The following is a 22,656-nucleotide window of genomic DNA, read 5'->3' on the forward strand; positions in this document are numbered from 1 at the left end:
CAGACTATTGGTCCAGCCCCACGTCTTCGCAGCCCTACGTCCGGTACTATCCCAGGTTAAACGGGTAAATGCGACCTGCTCCACACACCTGTTCTCACGTGGCCGGCTCCTCTGTGCGCGAGCTCACTACCTACGCTGGTTTGAAGATTGACGCACAAGGCTCCACGTGCGTCCCGAGTCTGCACCGTTACGTCTGCTCGGACACGACGCCATTTCACCTGTCGAATCTTCGCCAAAACGAACAAACGTGTTTTAGTACCATATTTGGACATTTGTCATTTTTATCGCTGTTTTTGGGCCACTGAAGCCAGCTTTGCAAAACCGTTCATCTGGCCATGTCCCGTGAGTATCCATCTCTTTTTCACATTCGCAGTACTTTTGGGCTTCCATTTCTGAATTTGTGGATCAGCTTTAAAGACTTTTTAACCCGTGGTGGAAGAAATGCTCAATTTTGTTAAGAAAAAGTACTCAAGTAAAAGTATCTCATGAATAAATCTACTTAAGTAAAAATGTTGTACCTGTTTAAAAGTAAAATGTAAAAAGTAAATGTATTTATTAAAGGTAAAAGATAACTTATTTTGGTCTGGGACTTTTGTCAAACCAGGAGAGTCTCAAACTTGATTTTGATGCTAAGGAATAGACTCGATATTCGATACGATACCACGATGATGATGATGATGATATACACTCTTTGGACAATATATTGTGTTTTTTCACATTAAATGGTAGTACTTTCTTTTCTATTCTCATGTGTCTTATCTGTGTACTCCCTCAGTGTCCATTAGGTTCCATGGTGGTCCATGAGTATATACAATGTGTCTTATTCTTGATCTGATGCAGCTCAAGATCATTCTAAAGATGTTCAGGAAATGCTCATTTCTGTCCTGTGAATGTGACTTTTTTGCATTGATACCTGCAAAAAAAAAATAGTATCAAGTTTCGATGCTAGTTTTGGAATCATATAGAATCTGATTTTCAATACTTTTGGCAACCCCAGTCCTTGGTCCCAGGGTGGAAAATAACTTCTGTGCACCCAACATGTCCAGCAGGGGGCACATGGACTGCTTGGAACTGTACAAAGCGTGTGATGTGCTGTTATTGTGGAGTTACAGTTTCCTTCTTGTATGTTATTGTGGAGTTAGTTTCCTTCTTGTATAATAAAGCCAGTGCTCAAACTGCACTTTAAAGCTCTGTGCACGGCCCGCTCACGTGCATGTCTCCCACGTGCACAGTCACGTGCACTCTGTGGGTTTATAACTTTATCCAAGAACAAAAGGTCTCAGACGGGACAGAGCCATGGGCCCCTCACCCTCCCGCTGTCCTTTTCCTCTTACCTTTTCGCCCCCCCCCCCCTCTCTCCCTCACCAGCTCACCTGTTCCCTTTCTCCCTCTTTCCTTCTCCTCCTTCACCTTTTCTCCCCCTCCCTCTTTTCAACCCTCTTACTCTCTTCTCTTCACTTGCTCCCACTCTTTTCTCCCCCCCTCTCTAATCCTGTCACTTTTTTCTCCTCTCCCTCTCGCCCTTTTCCTTGTCAAATCCTCTCTCGCCTTTCTTCTACGCCCATCTCCCCTCCCTCTCTTTCTCTCTGTCTCCTCTCACTCTTTTCTCTGTCCCTCCCTCTACTTCTCCTACCTCACCTTTTCTCTTGTCTCTGGGTAAATGTGTAACTTGCCTCTTTCACTTGGAGACAAGAGACCACCCCTCCTTTTTTCCTCCCTCTTTCTCTGTCTTATCCTTCTCTCCTCCTTCCCTGTTCTTCTCTCCTTCCTCCCTTGTTCTTCTCTCTACCCTCTCCTCCCTCCCCTGTTCCTCTCTTTCCTCCCCTCCCTCCCCCTATTGCTCTCTCTTTCCTCACCTCTGTCCACGTTCCTCTTTCCTCTTTCATCCTCCTCCTTTTCCTCTCCCCTCTACTCCCTGTAAACTAGATACTAATTTTTCGCAGGTATTGATACTTAAAAAAATGAACCTTTCATGAACCTTTTTAAACATGCTGAATATTTAAGGCCCATAGCCAATATGCTAAAAAGTGCAACTATGAGCCTGTTATATTTGCCACCTGATAGAGGGTTGAGGTTTTTTTAAAAGAAGTCTTCAGCCAATCCTCTATCACAAGAGGCTGTGTTTGGAGCAGACGGGAGACAAAGGAGGAGAGCGTTAAACAGGGACATGTGGAACCAGTGTTGTGTTTACAGGTGGGCTATTCTGCAAAATGTAATTTTTTTTTTTAGCTTTCTACCATGTTATAATGTTGTTCCCTCATCAAAAACATGCCTGAAGTGGTTTTGCATGCATGTTTGAGTCGCGATCTCTCCCGGGCCCTAATCCAACCCTCCTTATGGATAGCAGTACAGGCCTGTACAAGGCTCCACCCACAAACCCACGTTACCCATGCTCCTATATGACAGTTTTCCATAAATATACAAAACATGATTCAAAACTGTACACAGCAACTTGACAAACCTGATGTGATGTGCAGTAGTTTCATTAGTGGGATGATTGTGTTGTGATAGTGCTCTGAAGGGGGAGTGACGTAGTGTGGCGATCAAAAGGAGGGAAGACTCAGAGCATTACAAACGAAACAAACTTATTTAACATGTTAATACATTGTATTGGGTGAATATAGCATTTTCAAAACAAAGGGTAACATGGTGATCTAAATGTGTGATGTGTTAGCAGTGAATACCCCACAGATGTCAAATACTCCCTCTTTAATACCCCATAGAAGTAAAATAGCCCTCTTTAAAGCAGTAGAAGAGGTTCTGCTAGTATGTTCCACGTGCTCCTATAGTCCTGATGTGTTAACCAGAGGACATGTGCTGCATGAGTGTATTAGTTTAATGTGGTTTTCTCTGATTGGTTTCATGTGACGGACTCCGCCTTTTCCCCTGTCTTAGACTCTGCTGCGTCATTGCACATTCAAACTTTCACATAGTGAGTCTGGCAAATACCTTTGCTCTGCATGTCCATCAGACCATTAGAAGATCACAGACGACAGGTGAGACTACTATTGAACTAAACCAGAGTTTTACTCAAAATCTTGCCTAGATTTTTAGTTTTAGACCGAGGCAGCAGATGTGACATATGTAGATGTAATTCCATAACTGTTACCTTAACCATAATGTAAAAAAGGTCCATCATTTGTCTAAATGACACAATAATTGTGATTAGACTACTGTATTTTCCGGATTACAAGTCGCACTTTAAAGTATATACAGTGGTCCCTCTATATCGCAGTTCACCTTTTGAGGTCTCACTGTTTCACAGATTTTTTTTTTGGTGCAGTTTTGCATGCTTTTTTTAGTGTATGAACGCGCATTGTCTTCTGCATCCTGATTGGCTAGTGGTCCGTTCACACCGGGGTGTCAAGAACACGTTTGATGCCTCTAGTTGGAATAAATGAATCTTCGGTTCGACACATGAAGAAGGAAAATAACATAAGGACGACAGCAGCAATAAGTATTAACAAGGATGCAAAAAGATCTGTAAGTGCAACAAGACCATCGCGTGGATGGAGTCTGCTTCAGCTTTGTGGATCAGTGACTGCAGAAGAAAGAACATTACGAGACATTACAGCGGAGTGGCACCAGGACGAAGAGCCGCGGTCAGAGGAACTGTGAAATACACGTGAGTCACTGTTAATCGTTTTTTATGTGTCCAAACTCAAATTTGTTACAGTATTTCTAAAAGCTGTCATTGTTAGTACAGTATGGTATTTGGTTTCGTTCTATAATACTGTGCTTATTGTTTTTAAAACTACGAAGGTTTGAACTTTGAGAGTGTTTAAACAAGAGAGAAATGTGAGAAAATATGAATGTCTGAGAAAAGTGTATGAAGTGTGTGGAGAGGGGTTTTACAGCCTTAAATTATATATAATAATTGTAGAAAATAAAGCTTTTTACTTTGCGGATTTCGCCTATTGTGGGTTATTTTTGGAATGTAACTCCAGAAATAAAAGAGAGAACACTGTATATAATTAATATATAATTTCACATCTTTGTTAATGTCACACTGATGTCTGCGCGAGGGCACTCTAGGGTTGTGTACCAGTATGACAGCCATCTACTTCCGGAGTGGTGCTTCTACTTCTGAAGGCGGAGTTCTTCAGAAGCAACACAGAGGATGAAGAATTCAATGGATTTAGTGATTTGGAGAGAGATCAAGAGTAAACGTAGCTTGTTTTTCATGCTTTAGTTATCCGATTAACTGTTAATATCTATGTTAACATACCAGATACATATAAAGTTCTCTGTTTATGGTTCATGTACATGTTTACATATGTGTTATGTAACGGTTGATTATACATGTAACAGTTCATTTGTTTGACCACTGGATGGCGTGGGTGTATTTGTAATACCTATAAGAAAATTTACTTGACTTGTTTTCTTTTGTACATTTCATATTTAATTTCCCTTTATTTATTTCCAGTCCATTTATAAGACCATAAACGTGATAATCATTTGGAACAATATTGTAAATGTTTAATTTATCATAAATCTAGATTATGGTCGTGAAAACTACTTCCTGTTTTTAGGTTCAGCCTTTTACGCTACTGCTAAGTCTTACCTGAGAGAGCACTATTTAAGAAGCAATTGAAAAGTAAAATATAAAGTTTTCGGTTCACCGCTTTGTTTACTAGAGGCCAAAGTGGTATATTTTCCATGTGTTCATATGCAGTTTTGTGTGTGTATGTAATATGAGCCAGAGCTTATGTTATATTTTATGTGTTTGCTAGTTCCACGATATGAATTGTTATGAAGAAGTAAGACCACAGTAAACATCAGTGAATGAACTCTGGTGTCTCGTGTTTGTGGACAAGCTGGAATACATTACATCAGCGTAGTTATCTGACTAACAATATCTTACGTAAACATACCAGACAGTTCATTGTCTTTATGTTGTGTTAGAGTGCTGAACTGCTATTCAGCCTGTTGTTCTCTATTTTATTATTTGTTGTTGTTATTATATGTTATTATTATAACTTGCCTTTAAAGATAAAATGTCTGTTCTTGATCACGGATTTTGTAAAATAAATTTCCCCAAAAATGCGACTTATAGTTCAGTGGGACTTATATATGTTTTTTTCTTCATTATTACGCATTTTTTCACTGGTGCGACTTATACTTAGGAGTGACGTATATAGTCCGGAAAATACAGTAATACAAATAAATGACAACTTTATTTAGTGAAATTAAGGTTTAAAGTGGCAGTGTTGTCCTTGAGCCTAAACTGTGTCTGTGTTTTGTGTTGATGACAGGAGAGGGATTCTGTTTCTGAACTCACAAATACTTATTGTATTTTTGTACTTTTCTTTTCTACTTTTCTTCACAAACTGCCACTTAACTGATGTAAAACTGTGATAAATATTTAGCACAGGTACTAATCACTAAACCAAGTCAGAATTAGCCAAAGATGAAAACCTTCCACATGCACTTTAAACTTACCAACATGTTGTGTTGTGGCCATTTTGGGTTGTGCGTCGGGTAACTGGAAGATCTGAACAATCACAGAGCAGCATTGAGCCTATTTGATCATAAGCACAGACTGTTTGTGGAAAACGTGCAGAGGGAGGAGCTTTGTGCTAGGGATGTGAAAGTATCGAAAACTATCGATGTGATACTAAGTCAGGATATAACGATTCTGAATCTCATGGTACGATACTGTCACAATATTAATTTCATGATACATACAAAACATTTTAGAGATGCTAACAGAATTGAAGAAATGCTACATTGTCCTTTTAAAAAGCCTTGTCAAGCCTGTGGTGCTGTCTTACTGTCATAGTCCAAAGTATTAAGATAAAAAAGATTTGTATAGCTGTTATTTCTTCATATTGTCTGCACTGAAACTGAGCTAATGGTCTACAACAATTAATTTAAACAAGGAAGTGTATAATTCCATATATTGTAATGCCCCATTACTGTGAGACCTGATGATACGGTGTCGCCATATTTTTGGTTACACATCTATAATGGTAATGGTCAGTAACCTTGGACAGTTTAGGGTGTTGTCATGGTAACGTCAGTAACCTTTGACAGTTTGTAATGGTGACGTGTATTATTACAGATCGAAGTAGGAAATGTTGAAATACCAAGTAGTTTTAGACAACAGAAGGCCTTATGACTCTGTAGACCCTAACCCTAATCCACTGTGTGTAGACCGTCCCCCGCTTTCCCTTCAGCTCTAACTGAACCTGGAGCTGTCAGTGTTATTCAGATGGATGGACTTCCTACAAGCAGAGATTATCTCAGGGTGGTTTACCAGGACTCTCATAAAGAGACTAAGAGAAGTTTCTCCTACAATGAAACAATTGACTAACTGAAGTAGCTCACAGATAAAGGACAAATGCCATGAGATGAAATGCTGGATCTCAGCCAGTGTGACATTCTCCACAGACGTTTTGTCCAGTTGACAGATTTAAATTTCGTGTTTTGCTATGGATCAGGCCTGGATGACTGTGGGATTTCACATACATTCTCCACAGAAAGAAGAGGAGCTATGTCCATGCTTTTTACATTTTGACCTTTTATTTGTGTAAAACTGCTTCATACATTTCACATGTGATCAGTGAAAGTTTCAGAAAGCCTCCGTCTTCACCACTCACTGCCTGACCAGTTCACTAGTTCACTCGTGTTACAGCCAGTTCATTGGTTAACTCTTTGGCCATCCTGAAAGATGGTGGTCTTTTAACGGGAAATACTGTCCATCACTGACCAGACCTCAGGACTTCCTTTGACCAGAGAGGACAGAGACAGGGACACACAGAGCAGCTCCTTCTCTTCTAAGCTGGGCAAAGGAAATTCTTGACGGTCAACGACCAAGAAAATACAACATCTTAGTTCTCTATGTGTGCCTGTCTTTTGATCCAAATGACTAAAGTAAAGCTTTCACATTTACTTAATTTTAATTACAAATTAAGATATTTGCAAGTTTGTAGTCAACAGCCATTTTTTGATTTGATGTGAGGTAGCCTTATTTTGTGAGCTGTGCTGCTGTGCACCTATTTAGTGCAGAGGGAGGGGGATATTTACTGGAGAAGATTCAGACAGTGCAGTGCATAGTACAGCAGGCGGGTCCATGTCCTGCTGTACTGTCTGGTGCACATTACAGAGAGAGGGGTTGGTCATGTTAGATTGGCTCAGTGCACAGGGAGGGGTCTTGTCCTGGTGAATATCTGACAGACCCCTCTGTCTGTTCTGTACACTGCACTATGTTCTGCCCTGTGATGTGCATGTTTAACCCTCAAAATTATTCACAGTGATGAGTTTATAAGCACTTTTCACATCTCTCAGAGACTGGAGTTTTGCTGTCACGGTAAAACTAACAACAACTTGTATGCTAACCGTGCACTTCCTGACGAGACATTTGGGCCAAATACAGTGCATCCGGAAAGTATTCACAGCGCTTCATTTTTTCCCACATTTTGTCATGTTACAGCCTCATTCCAAATTGTATTAAATTCATCTCTTACCTCAAAATTCTACACACAATAACCCATTATGACAATGTGAAAACAATTTTTTTTTGACATTTTTTGAATTTATTAAAAATAGAAAACTAAGAAATCACATTTACATAAGTATCCACAGCCTTTGCCATGAAGTTCAAAATTGAGCTCAGGTGCATCCCTTTTCCACTGATCATCCTTGAGATGTTTCTACAGCTTAATTGGAGTCCACCTGCGGTAAATTCAGTTGATTGGACATGATTTGGAAAGGCACATACCTGTCTATATAAGGTCCCACAGTTGACTGTGCATGTCTGAGAGCACTAACACCAAGCATGAAGTCAAAGGAATTATCTGTAGACCTGCGAGATAGGATTGTCTTGAGGCACAAATCTGGGGAAGGATACAGAAAAATTTCTGTTGCTTTGAAATTCCCAATGAGCACAGTGGCCTCCATTATTCTTAAATGGAAGACGTTTGGAACCACCAGGACTCTTCCTAGAGCTGGCCGGCCGTCTAAACTGAGCGATCGGGGGAGAAGGGCCTTAGTCGGGGAGATGACCAAGAACTCGATGGTCACTCTGTCAGAGCTCCAGCGTTCCTCTGTGGAGAGAGGAGAGCCTTCCAGAAGGACAACAGACATCTCTGCAGCAATCCACCTATCAGACCTGTATGGTAGTGGCCAGACAAAAGCCACTCCTTAGTAAAAGGAACATGGCAGCCCGTCTGGAATTTGCCAAAAGGCACCTGAATGACTCTCAGACCATGAGAAACAAAATTGTCTGGTCTGTTGAGAAAAAGCTCTTTGGTGTGAATGCCAGGCGTCATGTTTGGAGGAAACCAGGCACCGCTCATCACCAGGCCAATACCATCCCTACAGTGAAGCATGATGATGGCAGCATCATGCTATGGGCATGTTTTTCAGCAGCAGGAACTGGCAGACTAGTCAGGATAGAAGGAAAAATGAATGCAGCAATATACAGAGATATCCTGGATGAAAACCTGCTTCAGAGTGCTCTTGACCTCAGACTGGGGCGAAGGTTCATTTTTCAGCAGTACGATGACCCAAAGCACACAGCTAAGATCTCAAAATATTGGCTTCAGAACCACTCTGTGAATGTCCTGGTGTGGCCCAGCCAGAGTCCATACTTGAATCCAATTGAATATCTCTGGAGAGACCTGAAAATGGCTGTGCACAGACGTCTCCCATCCAACCTGATGGAGCTTGAGAACTACTGCAAAGAAGAATGGGAAAACTGCCTAAAGATAGGTGTGCTAAGCTTATGGCATCATATTCAAAAAGACTTGAGGCTGTAATTGCTGCCAAAGGTGGATCGACAAAGTATTAAGCAAAGGCTGTGAATACTTATGTAAATGTGATTTCTTAGTTTTCTATTTTTAATAAATTCAAAAAATGTCAAAAAAAATTGTTTTCACATTGTCATAATGGGTTATTGTGTGTAGAATTTTGAGGTAAGGGATGAATTTAATACAATTTGGAATGAGGCTGTAACATGACAAAATGTGGAAAAAATGAAGCGCTGTGAATACTTTCCGGATGCACTGTACATGAGTAAACGCCAGGCCCTGTAAGGTCCTGTCTGTTTGTGAACTCTCTCTTATCAGTTTGTGCGTCTGTTCTTGACGTTCTGCTGTGGCTTTAGTTTATTTGGATTACATCTGTTTCTTCCACAGTCTTTGGCCTGGTTTAACCCAGATGCCCTGTCTATGTCTGAGGCACATTCAGTCAAGGCCTTGGTTCAGACTGAGGGTTGGGTACAGAGGACTAGATATTAAATGTTAATGTTATAGTTGTATAGTATAATTGTTGTCAAACATAGTGTTGTCACTATACTAAAATTTCAAGCTTGTTTTCAAGGCTAAGGAATAGACTCCATGTTTTATACCGACTCTGGTACCATGATGATAATAATAATAATAATAATAATAATAATAATAATAATTTAAAAAAAAACCCACTCTTCTTTAAGACAGTAGAATGTGATTTTCCACATTAAATGTTCATACTTTCTTTTCTATTCCCATGTGGTCTTATACCTGTGTAATCCCTCAGTGGTCCAGTAGGTTCCATAGTGGTCCACAGGTGTATACTAGTCTGTGTCTTATACTAATACACTCACCTAAAGGATTATTAGAAACACCTGTTCAATTTCTCCTTAATCCAATTATCTAATCAACCAATCACATGGCAGTTGCTTCAATGCATTTAGGGGTGTGGTCCTGGTCAAGACAATCTCCTGAACTCCAAACTGAATGTCAGAATGGGAAAGAAAGGTGATTTAAGCAATTTTGAGCGTGGCATGGTTGTTGGTACCAGACGGGCTGGTCTGAGTATTTCACAATCTGCTCAGTTACTGGGATTTTCACGCACAACCATCTCTAGGGTTTACAAAGAATGGTGTGAAAAGGGAAAAACATCCAGTATGCGGCAGTCCTGTGGGCGAAAATGTCTTGTTGATGCTAGAAGTCAGAGGAGAATGGGCCAAGTGATTCAAGCTGATAGAAGAGCAACGTTGACTGAAATAACCACTCGTTACAACCGAGGAATGCAGCAAAGCATTTGTGAAGCCACAACACGCACAACCTTTAGGCGGATGGTCTACAACAGCAGAAGACCCCACCGGGTACCACTCATCTCCACTACAAATAGGAAAAAGAAGCTACAATTTGCACGAGCTCACCAAAATTGGACAGTTGAAGACTGGAAAAATGTTGCCTGGTCTGATGAGTCTCGATTTCTGCTGAGACATTCAAATGGTAGAGTCAGAATTTGGCGTAAATAGAATGAGAACATGGATCCATCATGCCTTGTTACCACTGTGCAGGCTGGTGGTGGTGGTGTAATGGTGTGGAGGATGTTTTCTTGGCACACTTTAGGTCCCTTAGTGCCAATTGGGCATCGTTTAAATGCCACGGGCTACCTGAACATTGTTTCTGACCATGTCCATCCCTTCATGACCACCATGTACCCATCGTCTGATGGCGACTTCCAGCAGGATAATGCACCATGTCATAAAGCTCGAACACACATTGGTTTCTTGAACATGACAATGAGTTCACTGTACTACATCCCACAAATCTCCATCAACTGCAAGATGTTCCTATCAATATGGGCCAACATTTCTAAAGAATGCTTTCAGCACCTTGTTGAATCAATGCCACGTAGAATTAAGGCAGTTCTGAAGTTGAAAGGGGGTCAAACACCGTATTAGTATGGTGTTCCTAATAATCCTTCAGGTGAGTGTACAGCTTAAGATCATTCTAAAGATATTCCGGTAAGGTTCATTTGTGATCTGTCAATGGTACATTTTTAGTATTGATACCTGGAAACAATGAATGAATCTATTTTCGATACTAGTTTTTGTATTGTTTATTATTTGATTTTCTATTTTTGCTTTTGGCATCCCTAGAACAAACCTGCTGAGACAGAGTGCAGTGATGTTGGTGTAGCACACAGACCACAGGGGGCAGTATCGTCTGGCCACTCTGCTGTTAAAGCGACATTGAATCCTGTGATAACTGTAGCTGTAAAAACACGTCAGTGCCATCGGGATCATAATAACAGTGAGAGCATGGGAACCACACAGGCCGAACCTCAGCTCAGGCTATGGGGTTTGGAGGAGGCTTGAACTCACGTCATAAAACACAAGCTCTCATGGACATCCAGAAGTTTGTGTTTTTGGACCATTCTCTAATTTCGGCTTAAGCTGTTGGGATAATATAAATATAATAATAATAATAATAATAATATAATGTACTAATAAATGATCATTTTACACCAACCAAGAAGCAGTTAAAGAAGAAACATTGAAAAATAAATATGTTGTTGCATTAGATACTGCAATAGTACTTTTGATACTGCAGTAACATTTTTGTTTCATTTCTCTAAGCCAAGACTGATCCAGTTCTAAACCAGGACTAAACCAGATCTATGTCCATGGTCAGTTGTTGGTTCATATTCACAGTATTGCGGTGCTGTTATGTAAAAGAGAGAGAGAGAGAGAGAGAGTTTACTCAAGGGGGAAGTTAATAATCACTTTGACTCTGACACTGCACTGTCTGAAGTGACAAGCTATTGCACTACGTCTGTAGGTTACTGTAGTAATACTGTAGCTACTGCAGTACTAGTACACAGGACAGGATTTTGCAGTAGTGGGTGAGTAGTTTTCTTTAAATCAATTGTATTTATTCACATTTCTCTTCTGGGTTAGAACTAGTGTGACGATACAAACATTTCAAACTTGATTTTGAATCTAAGGAATAGACACAATATTCAATACTGATTCTGATACCACAATGATTCTTTTGTCTTTAGACAATAGAATGTGATTTTCAACATTAAATGCTAGTATTGATACCTACTCAAATGAGTATCTAGCTTTGATACTTGCTTTAGTGTCGATTAGTATCTGATTTTTGATACTTTTGGCAAACTTAGTCCTGTATCTGTTTAAGTCCTGGTGTAGCCCTAGTACTCTCTGTGTTTTTTAGAATTATGTTAAGGATGACTCAAACATGAATCGCTCATCACTCTAAGTACAACTTCAGAGGTCTGATTTAAGTCATGCAAATGGCTGATAACATTGTATGAATCAGGTTTATCAAAAGAATAATGTAAATGTTGATTGTTCAGATGTGGGTCAAATGCAAAAAAAAACCAACCAGAATCCATGTTTAAGTCTGGATAAAAGAGGAGAGCTAAATACATTTAAATACATTTATACTGTCACCCAGCATGATGTATTGATTATCTTAAACCAGAACTAAACCAGGTCCAAACCATTGTTTCATGTTTATTAGGACAAATCAGATTATTGTTATTGTTATTGTTTTGTCTTGATGCATTTTTTTTCTCTGAATTTTCAAAATAAACAACAATCAAACAGCTCAGCACACACCCTGAACAGCTCTTCAGGGTGTGTGCTTTATATCATCTTATCATTAGGTCACTGTAGGACAGCACTTTATAAACGCTCTTCAAGGAAAATACTAGAATGAAATCTAACTGCCCCACTACTACCCCTACCCTGCGCCTCTTTGTTCCTCTCTGCCCCTGCCCTGCTCCTCTCTGTTCCTCTCTGCCCCTGCCCTGCTCCTCTCTGTTCCTCTCTGCCCCTGGACGGCTCCTGTCTGTCTCTCTCTACCCAGGACTGATTCCCCATGTTTAGTCCTGACTCTGGGCACCAGCAGGAGGCCTTTCCCTGAAGTTCTTAGAGTGTGAGATGGTTCTTATGGCATTACAATGTGGGAGATGTACTTTGGACCTAGGCCATGGAGACACTTGTACAAAAGCAGAGCTGCTTTAAAGTCTATTCTCTGAGCCACAGGAGCCAGTGCAGAGACCTGAGCACAGGACTTATTTGTGAAGTACTTCCTGGTTCTCGTCAGGACCAGAGCAGCAGTGTTCTGGATGTACTGCAGTTGTCTTAAGGCTCATTTGGAGAGGCCAGTGAGCAGGACGTTACAGTAGTCTAACCTACTGGACACAAATGCATAGATAAGTCTGTCCAAATCTGGTTTTGACAGTATACCTTTAATGTTTGCAATGTTTTTAGATGGTAAAAGCTGCAGATGTTATTGGTTTGTTGTGGGTGTTAAAGTTCAGGTCTGACTCCATTATTACCACTTGGTTTCTAGCCTGATTTGAAGTTTTTAAAGAAAGAGACTGGAGGTGACTGCAGATACTTTTATTTGTCAGGTTGGTAAGTGTTCAGTATTGTGGCTACTATGCAAAGGAGTGGTGATGGCAAACTTGAGCACAGACTTTAGAAATCTAGAGGGTAACACATTGAGGCAGCATGTAGATGAACTGGAATTGTTGCCATTTTTAATGCTGAATCTTGTTATTAAAGAATACTACAAACACATTGCAATTAGATGTGAAAATTAGATCTAACAGCAGCAGAGCTGGAGGGTTTGTTAATCTGTTTACTGTTGCAAATAGGACATGAAGTACTGTTGTTATTGCAGCTTCCAATAATGTCAGACAAATCCCTCTACATAACTGTGGTTATACATGTACATCTTTTTTCTGTAAATCTCATAATGAATCTTGAGCTTTGACATCATTCCATGTCGCTTTTTGCTCATCTTTAACTATTTTAACCTTCAATGGTGTCCAAAACATTCAAAACACTCAACACTCAGACAGAGCAGCATCCAACTCATCCATGAGCAGGTCCAGAGTGTGTCCTCTGTTGTGGGTGGGCTCGCTGACATGCTGAGTCAGACCAAAGGTTTCAAGGACAGAAATGAGCTCTTTAGCATTTCTGACCCCATGGAGACACAGGGAGGGCATCTGACACGCAGGGAAGGCATCGGACACACAGGGAGAACATTTGACACAGGGAGATTTCAGCAACATGTTTATACAGATGTAAACTGCAGGGTTGGCAGTATAAAACAGGAGAGTTTGTTGTTTATGGAGTAGATGATGGTAATTGAAAAATTTCAGCCTGTGCGTGTGTGTGCGTGCGGGTGTGGGGGTGTGTGTGTGGGTGTCAATAATAATTTTAATGGTGTAATAGTGCAGCAGTGCAGAGGTCATAGTGATAGAGGTAGATTCATGACAGATAAAAGACTGAAGGTGGATTAGCTCAGTCTCTTTACACTTTGACTTTCACCTTTGGAATTGATTACATTTATTTCATTTCAGAAAATTTTAAACCCGTTTCTCAGTCTCCATTCACTGTTCACATTTTAAACAGTTTTATTTGAAATTTTAATTATTTTATAATCTCTTTTATGGATATTTTCCCTTAACTATTAAACCACTATTTATGCATTGATCATCTCAAAACAGGTCTAAACTGGGTCTAAACCAGGTCTAAGCCAGAACTAAACCAGGCCTACACCAGGTCTAAGCCAGAACTAAATCAGGACTACACCAGGTCTAAGCCAGAACTAAATCAGGACTACACCAGGACTGAAGTGGGGCTAACTTAGATCTAAATTAAACAGGACAGGTCTAGACAATGTCAATAACAGGTCAAACCAAACCATGTTCCTATAGTATACGTGCACTCACGTAACCTCTGTGCCACCACTCCTCTGTGTTTGTTTGGGGCCAATGAAGAGTGTGGGGTCGGGAAGGACGAATTATTTTTTAAAGCTATGAAATGGGTTTAGGTTAATTTGGTTCAGGTGAGAGTTTGGTTCAGGTTAATGTTTAGCTTAGGGTTTGTTTAACCTTACACCATAAAATAAAACAGTCAAAAGTATCACATTATAGGCCTGTTCATAGTAACAGACACTAACACGTTACCATGGCAACCAGAGTTACGTGATCACGTCTGTCCCTCCAGTCCCGACTATCAGCACTGACCACAGACTGTATACAGACGAAAGAAGGTTACATACACTATATAAAAAGACACATGCTTTTTTTCTCACTGTCTGACATGAAATCAGACTAAACTTTTCCTGTTTTAGGTCAGCTAGGATTAACAAAATGATTTCTATTTGCTAAATCCCAGAATAATGAGAGTCAGAACTCAGAAGTTTACATTCAGTAAGATTACTATGCATTTAAACAATTTTGGAAAACCGAGTTGACGATGTCATGCATTTGCATAGGTTTATTGACAACATTTGAGTTAATTAGAAACACACCTGTGGATGTATTTGAAGCACAAATGAAACACTCTTCTTTTGTTACAACTGTTACAACTCTTCTTTGTGTAACATCATGGGAAAGTCAAAAGAAATCAGTGAAGATATCAGGAAGAGAATTGTCGACTTGCACAAGTCTGGTTCATCCTTGGCTGCAATTCACAGATGCCTGAGGTATAAAGATCATGGGAATGTCCAGCCCTCATCTCTCAAGAAGGAGACGCGTTCTGTGTCCCAGAGATGAACGTGCTTTGAATATGTGCTTAAGAACAAAAGCAAAAGACCTTGTAAAGATGCTGCTGAAGCTGTTAAGCGTGTGCCATTATCCACAGTGAAACGGGGACTGTACCAACATGGGCTGAAACATCTCTGCAGGAAGAAGACATTACTCCAAAAGAAACATTAAAAAGCCAGATTACAGTTTGCAAATAAAGGGGGACAGGGACAAAGACCTTCATTTTTGGAGACATGTCCTGTGGTTTGATAAAACTAAAATTGAACTGTTTGGCCATAACGAGCGTCGTTATGTTAGGAGGAAAAAGAGAGAAACTTGTAAGGCTGAGAACACCATCCCAACTGAGAATTACAGGGGTGGCAGCATCGTGTTGTGGGTTGTTTTGCTGCAGGAGGGACTGGGACTGGTGCACTTCACAGATAAATGGCATCATGAGTAGGGATGGGAAGATATGAAAATTTAGACTCACAAATATTTTGACCAAAATAATAGCGATTAACAATATTATCATGATAATTATTATAATTATTTTTTTTTTTTTTTATTTTTTTTTTTTTTTTTATTTTGAAGAACACCCAGTGACATAGAAACACATACAATATTTACAGCTTACTATTTACAGAGAAAGTTGTGTTGATGTGTAAAAGTGTTAGGGGGGGGGGAGTACAGTACGGTACCTGCATTATTCTGTCTTGGTTGGTTTTCTTTGTAAGTATGCGTGTGTGTGTGTGTGGGGGGGGGGGGGGGGGGGGGTGTATGAGTGTGTGTGCGGAGATAAAGAAGTAATACTAATAATATTAATAATAAAAGTAAAGATAACGATAACAGGTTTTATTATTGCTGTCATACTCAGTGTTGGTCAATATTGCTCTATGTTAGTTTTGTGGTCCTAATGGTGGTATTGGTTATTTAGATTTAAATGTAAAATGTGTGTGCATGCGTGTCCTGTACAATGCATTAAAAGAGGCAAGGTTTTGGTGAGCCCGCACTCAAGGGGCAGTACCCCCTAGCAACGCGCCCATTCCTTGCTAACCCTAATCTTTTTATGTATTTGTTGTCAATTATTATTATTATTGATTAATAATTAATTTATTATGATTAATAATTGTTATTATTGTGTATATATATATATATATATATATTATATATATGTGTGTATATTTAAATTATTATTTAATAATTCATGTTCTTTATTTTAATATTTAATATGTGTGTTTATATTCATCCATTTATTTATCTCCATCAGAACCACAAATTAATTCAATAAATAAATTAGTTAATGAATAAGGCAATAATAATGACAATAATAGTAGTGACAGCAACAATAGAAACGTGTACATACAATGAAAACAATAACACAACAATAATAGTGATATACAGCAATAGTGGTGGTATGATTGCAATTATTGTAATAAAGTTTACATAATGTCGTGTGTGTGTGTGTATGTGTGTGTGTGTCTTTGTAGGAATGGGGGGGTGTATAGGAGTGTGCGTGGCATTCTCATAATTACTATGTTAATGGTGTTGTAATAGTCTATTGGTGGAGTTTATGTTGTTGATATTGATGACTGATTGAAAACAATATTGAAGTGGTTTATGAATGGTGTCCAGGTTTCCATGAAAGACGGTATGTCATCCTCAAAGTATGCTGTCATTTGAGAGGTTGAAATGTGATGGATGAGTGAGTTAGACCAGTGTTTGATGTTTATTGACTGTTTTGATTTCCAGTTTTGTAGAATTATTTTCTTGGCGATAGTTAGAGATGTCAACAAACTGTTTTTATATTTAGGTGGTATGGTGAAAGTTGTAATAATGCCAAGTAAACATAGGGATGGGGAGGGAGGAATTCTGCAGCTCAGGATGTCTGTGAGTTTGTGTGTAACTGTGTTCCAAAAACCCTGAACTGGTGAACATTCCCAGAGTGCATGTAAATAAGTGTCTGTGACTCCCATGGTGCATTGTGAACAGGTGTCTGTGTCTGTTAGTCCCATTTTGAATTTCTTGTATTGGGTGATGTGTGTCCTGTGGATAACTTTGTATTGGATAAGTTGTAGATTAGTGTTGGATGTCATTGGGAATGTATTTTTGCAAATTTCTGTCCAGAGTTCGTATGTAGGTGGTGTATCTATATCTGTGTTCCATTTGAGTTGTGGTGCATGTATTATATTGTCTGAATGGATAAGTTTGTATAGTTTGGAAATGAGTTTCTTTGGTTTCTTGATATTCTTTATGTTTTCTAATAGTTGAGGGGGATCCAGGGTATTATTAGTTATATTAATCTTGCTTTGGATAATGGATTTGATTTGTAAGTATTGAAAGCGATTATTGTTGTTGATTTCGAACTGTTCCATAAGTTGTCTAAATGTTATGAATTTATTGTTGTGGAATAAGTGGTGAAGGTGAGTGATGCCTTTTTGTTCCCATGTGCGATAGTGAAGTGGGGTACTATTCATGTGAAAGTCAGGGTTGTGCCAGATGGGGGTGTATTTACAAGGTGCCGTGGAAGAATTAGTTAATTTTAAGGCTTTCCACCAGGCTGTCAGAGTTGTTGAAATGACTGTGTTCTTGAAGCAGTTATGTTTTTTGAGAGTAGTATTCATTGAGGGTATGTCTGCCAAAGAAAGATTTTTGAAATATGACTGTTCCAAAGAAATCCATGTGTTATTATTGTATGTTTGTCCTGTCCACTTAACTAGATATTGTAGTTGATTTGCCAAGTGATAGTGGATGAAATTTGGTGCTTCGAGGCCGCCTTGTGCTTTGTTTTTTTGTAATGTTGAGAGTTTGATTTTTGCTTTTTTGTTCTTCCAATAAAAGTGTATCATTAATGAGTCTAGTGTCTGAAACCATTTGTCCGGAGGTGTAGCTGGGATGTTTGCAAATAGGTAATTCAGTTTGGGGAGGATTTTCATTTTTACTGATGCTATTCGTCCTATTAGTGAAAGTGGTAAGTTTGTCCATCGTTCAAGGTCGTTTTCTATTGTTTTAAGCAGAGGGTTATGATTAAGTGAGAACAACTCTGACAGCCTGGGGGAAATGTTAATGCCTAAATACTTAATGTTACCTGTGTGCATACCAGGGAATGAATCCTGAGCTGCAGAACTTCCTCCTTCATCTGAGAGAGGGAGTATTGTTGATTTGTTCCAGTTGATAGTGTAGTCTGATATGGATGAGAATGTATTTATAATTTTGAAAGTTTCGTGTAATGATTGCTGTGGTTTTTGTAGGTACAGTAGAATATCATCTGCATATAGGCTGATTTTATGATGTGTGTCCGAGACGTATATTCCTTGTATGCTGTTATTTTGGCGTATTGCTACTGCAAGCGGTTCAATGAATAAGGCGAACAGCGAGGGAGAGAGCGGGCATCCTTGTCTAGTGCCCCTGTGCAGTGTGAACGAAGGTGAGGTGATACCATTAGTTGTGACTGTGGCTCTAGGTGAGGTATAGAGTGTCTTAATCCAGTGGATAAATGACTCCCCGAAGCCAAATTGATGGAGTGTGTGGAAAAGAAATGTCCAGTTTACCTTATCAAAAGCTTTTTCTGCATCTAATGAGGTTATGATTGTCCTGATATTTGATTGTTGAGCGATATTGATGAGGTTGAATAATCTACGAAGGTTGTCTGAAGAGTTTCTATTTTTGATAAATCCTGTTTGGTCGGGGTGAATTAATAGTGGTGTAACTTTTTCTAGCCGGAGGGCAAGTGCTTTTGTAATGATTTTTAAATCTGTATTAAGTAATGAAAGAGGTCTATAGCTGGTGGGTTGGGTTGGGTCTTTGTCTGGTTTAAGTAATATTGTTATGGCTGCTGTATTCATATGAAGAGGGATTTGAGATGTATTTTTTATTTCAGTCACTGTCCGGTTGAAAAGTGGTGATAGTAAATTCCAAAAGTGCTTATAAAATTCAGGGGGGTATCCGTCGGGACCGGGGGCTTTGTTGTTGGGCATCTGAAGGAGGGCTTTATGGAGATCTTGCAGTGATAATGGTGCATCTAAGAATTCAGCCATATCGGAGGGTAATTGTGGTAGGTTTATGTTTTGGAAAAATGATTTAATTGCTGTTGGATTGGATTCTTTTTCTGATGAATATAAGTTCTTGTAGAACATACGGAATGTGTTATTAATTTCTTGTGGATCATGAGTGATTTGATTTTCAAAGGTCTGTATTGATGGAATTATTGATTTGTCTTTTTTTCTTTGAAGTAAGTTTGCAAGATATTTACCAGATATATTATGTTTTTCAATAAGTTCATATTGGAGTTGTTGCATAATAAAGTTGTTTTTTTCCTGTAAAATTTTGTCTAGTTGTAGTTGTGTGTTTCTCAATTCAGGCATATTTCCGTTTTCTGTCAATGTTATTATCTTTTGATGTAATTGTTGTTCTAATTCTATTTGTTTTTTCTTTTTGTAGGTTGAATATGAAATAATTTTCCCTCTTAAATATGCTTTACCGGTTTCCCAGAGTGTTATTGCAGTGGTCTCCGGGGAGTCATTCAGTTCCATGAAGGATGCCCACTCCCTCTCTACCATCATATTGAATACTGAGTCTTTGAGTAGTGAAAGATTGAAGCGCCATCTCAAGGAAGGTTTGGTGTAGTAATGAAATTGTAGTGTTAGACTGACTGGTGCATGGTCACTAATTGAGATAGGATGAATTGTGGTTTCTTTTATATTAGACAAGAGAATATTGCTTATGAGGATATAGTCAATTCTTGAGGAAGAATGATGTACCGCAGAAGAGTGTGTGTATTGTTTTTTGTGTGGGTGTGACAATCTCCAACTATCGCCAAGTCCAAAGTCTGTCATGTATTGTTTTATTGTGTCTGTGGAATGCCAGTGTCTATTATGTCCTGCGATGTGTGAGCGGTCAAGGTTTGAATCCAGTACTGTGTTGAAGTCTCCAGCGATGATTATATTTGAAGCTTCGTTTAATTTTGAGAATATACAGTGAAAAAATGAGGGGTCGTCGGTGTTAGGTCCGTATATATTAACTATTGTAAATTTATTGTTGGACATGGTGCCATTGATGATGACATACCGTCCCTCAGGGTCAGTTATTGTCGAGAGATGGTTGAATATAAGTTTGTTGTGTATTAAGATTGATACTCCTCGTTGTCTGCTGTTGTATGTAGATGAATATATACTGTTAAATTCTTTAAATTGTAGTAGATCAAGATCTGAATTTGATAAGTGAGTTTCTTGTAGAAGGCATATGTCTGGTTTTAGTTTATGAAGTTCGCTGAAGATTTTTTTCTTTTTCGCCTGTGTGCGAATGCCACGCACATTCCAAGTGACAAATGTTAATGTGTTTGGTGTCTGTATGCACATGTGTTTGTGTTAGGTGTGCAAAACCAAGACAGAGCAGACAGTAAATACATCATTTGAATGAACTGATAACAGGAAAAAAATGTTGAAACTTGAAAATAAGAAGTAGATATAAAATAAACAAAATTGGATAGGGGGTTGAGAAAAAGAAAGAAGAGGCATGGCAGTATATGTATGTCTGCAAGTGAGTGCGAGTGTAGGAGAGAGAAAGAGAATGAATAAAGATAAAAGGGAGAGTCATAGTCCAGAGCCATTGGATAGAGTTATTAACTGGGAGTGAGGAGACTAGTGCAGTTCTATATGTCTAAAGTAGTTAGTTGAGACCTGGGTTATATGAATCAGTTTTGTATATGAGAGAGCGAGCAAGAGAAAGAGGGAGAGAGTGCGCGTGTGCGTGCGTGCGTGCGTGCGTGCGTGTGTATGTCCGTATGTCTGTGTCTGCGTGCGTGTGCGCGTGTCTGTGTATGCGTGGGGGGAAGAAGGGATGTATGCATGTGTGTCTGTAGGTTCTGTGTGTTGTTGAGTTATGGAGAGGTTACAGTATTGGAAAGTTTAGTAAAGCCAAGGGGTTATTTCTGTATTCCGGTATAGCTGTCCATTTATGTAAAGTTTGTCCGAAACAATGATTGCTTTCTTTCCTTGTTGAATCATGTCCTTGCGAATCGGATAAAGTTTTTGGCGGCGCTGCATTATTTCTTTTGGGTATTGTTCATTCAGTCCATAATTCGTTCCTTTCAGTTGTCTTCCTTGATTCTGTACGTGTTGTTTTTGTTTGTAATGCTCGAATTTGGCCACGATTGGCCGGGGTCGTTTATTGTCCGGTGTGGTGTTTTTTGGTCCCATGCGGTGCACGCGATGAAATGTGATGGCGTTTACTGTAGCAGCTGGGAGTTTGAGTTGTGTTGTGATGAAATTATTATAATTATTAAACCAAGGTTTACAGTTTTTTAAAAAGTTACTAAAAGATCAATCACCATACAATCTGTAGGTGTCTGAGTGTTCATCTTTGGGTTTTTTGCTGCAATTTGTTATTCATTCATTAACAATGAATAATAACTAACAAACTACATTCAATAGTTTATTTCACATGGTATGTTACTTACAATGGATATTTTTGGCTTAAGTTTGTCAAACAATGCAGGACGCTCGTGTTTGCCTTCAGAGCCGCAACTTTTTTAGCAGGATCTGCAGATTGGTAACTCATTGGCTTGTTGGTGTTGTTTTTCAGTGCTATAATAATTACATACATTAGACTTCACCTTTTTGAGTGGAGGTGGATAAATGTGTGGCATCAACCAGATGCAGATACACTGCCTGCCCACTAGCCTTGAGCCAGAGGCACAGAAGCTAGCAAGTTTCATTGCTATGACAGAGGGTCACCTTGTGGGGAAACACCAGAACTAACATCTAATCATTGTATTGAAACTGGAAACATGCAGCAGTCTGGTGCCGTAAAGGCGATTATAATTGTGTGCGATGATCACAATTATTAAAAAGTGACAGTGAAAGCTATGGCACAGTTTGCTAGACCTGCCCTGAGCAGCAGTTGACTGAAAGGGAGTGTGGCATTGTACTTGTAAACTGCACCTTCACTAAAAGACAGACTGAAGGTCCTATATTACACATAAATTGACTCTTGTGAGCTATAAGACATGTTATGTTGTCACCTTTTCAAAAACATATTTGGAGTTGTGTTTTTTTCATTGACACATGTTTGAGTAACACTTTATTATCAGTCTGTCTGCATCTCCAAAGCCCAAAATGCCTTTCACCTTTTGATGTCATCAAATGGAAGTTTTCAAGTTAGCAGCTCCTTTTACCTTTAGTTCAGTAGAAACTGGGAATTCCAGATCTGACATGATCCAAATGATTCTAGTGAAGGTGTGTGGAGTTTAAAAACACAGTGGAGCACTTCCTGTATTACTGCATGACAATAGAAGGTGGAACAGAGTGTTTTCTGTTTGAGCAAAGAGCTCAGCCTAAATATGCAGGGTCTGTGTGAGTGAAAGGAAAA

This window comes from Periophthalmus magnuspinnatus, chromosome 5 (genome assembly GCF_009829125.3).
Source record: "Periophthalmus magnuspinnatus isolate fPerMag1 chromosome 5, fPerMag1.2.pri, whole genome shotgun sequence".
In the NCBI taxonomy this organism is placed as follows: Eukaryota; Metazoa; Chordata; class Actinopteri; order Gobiiformes; family Gobiidae; genus Periophthalmus; species Periophthalmus magnuspinnatus.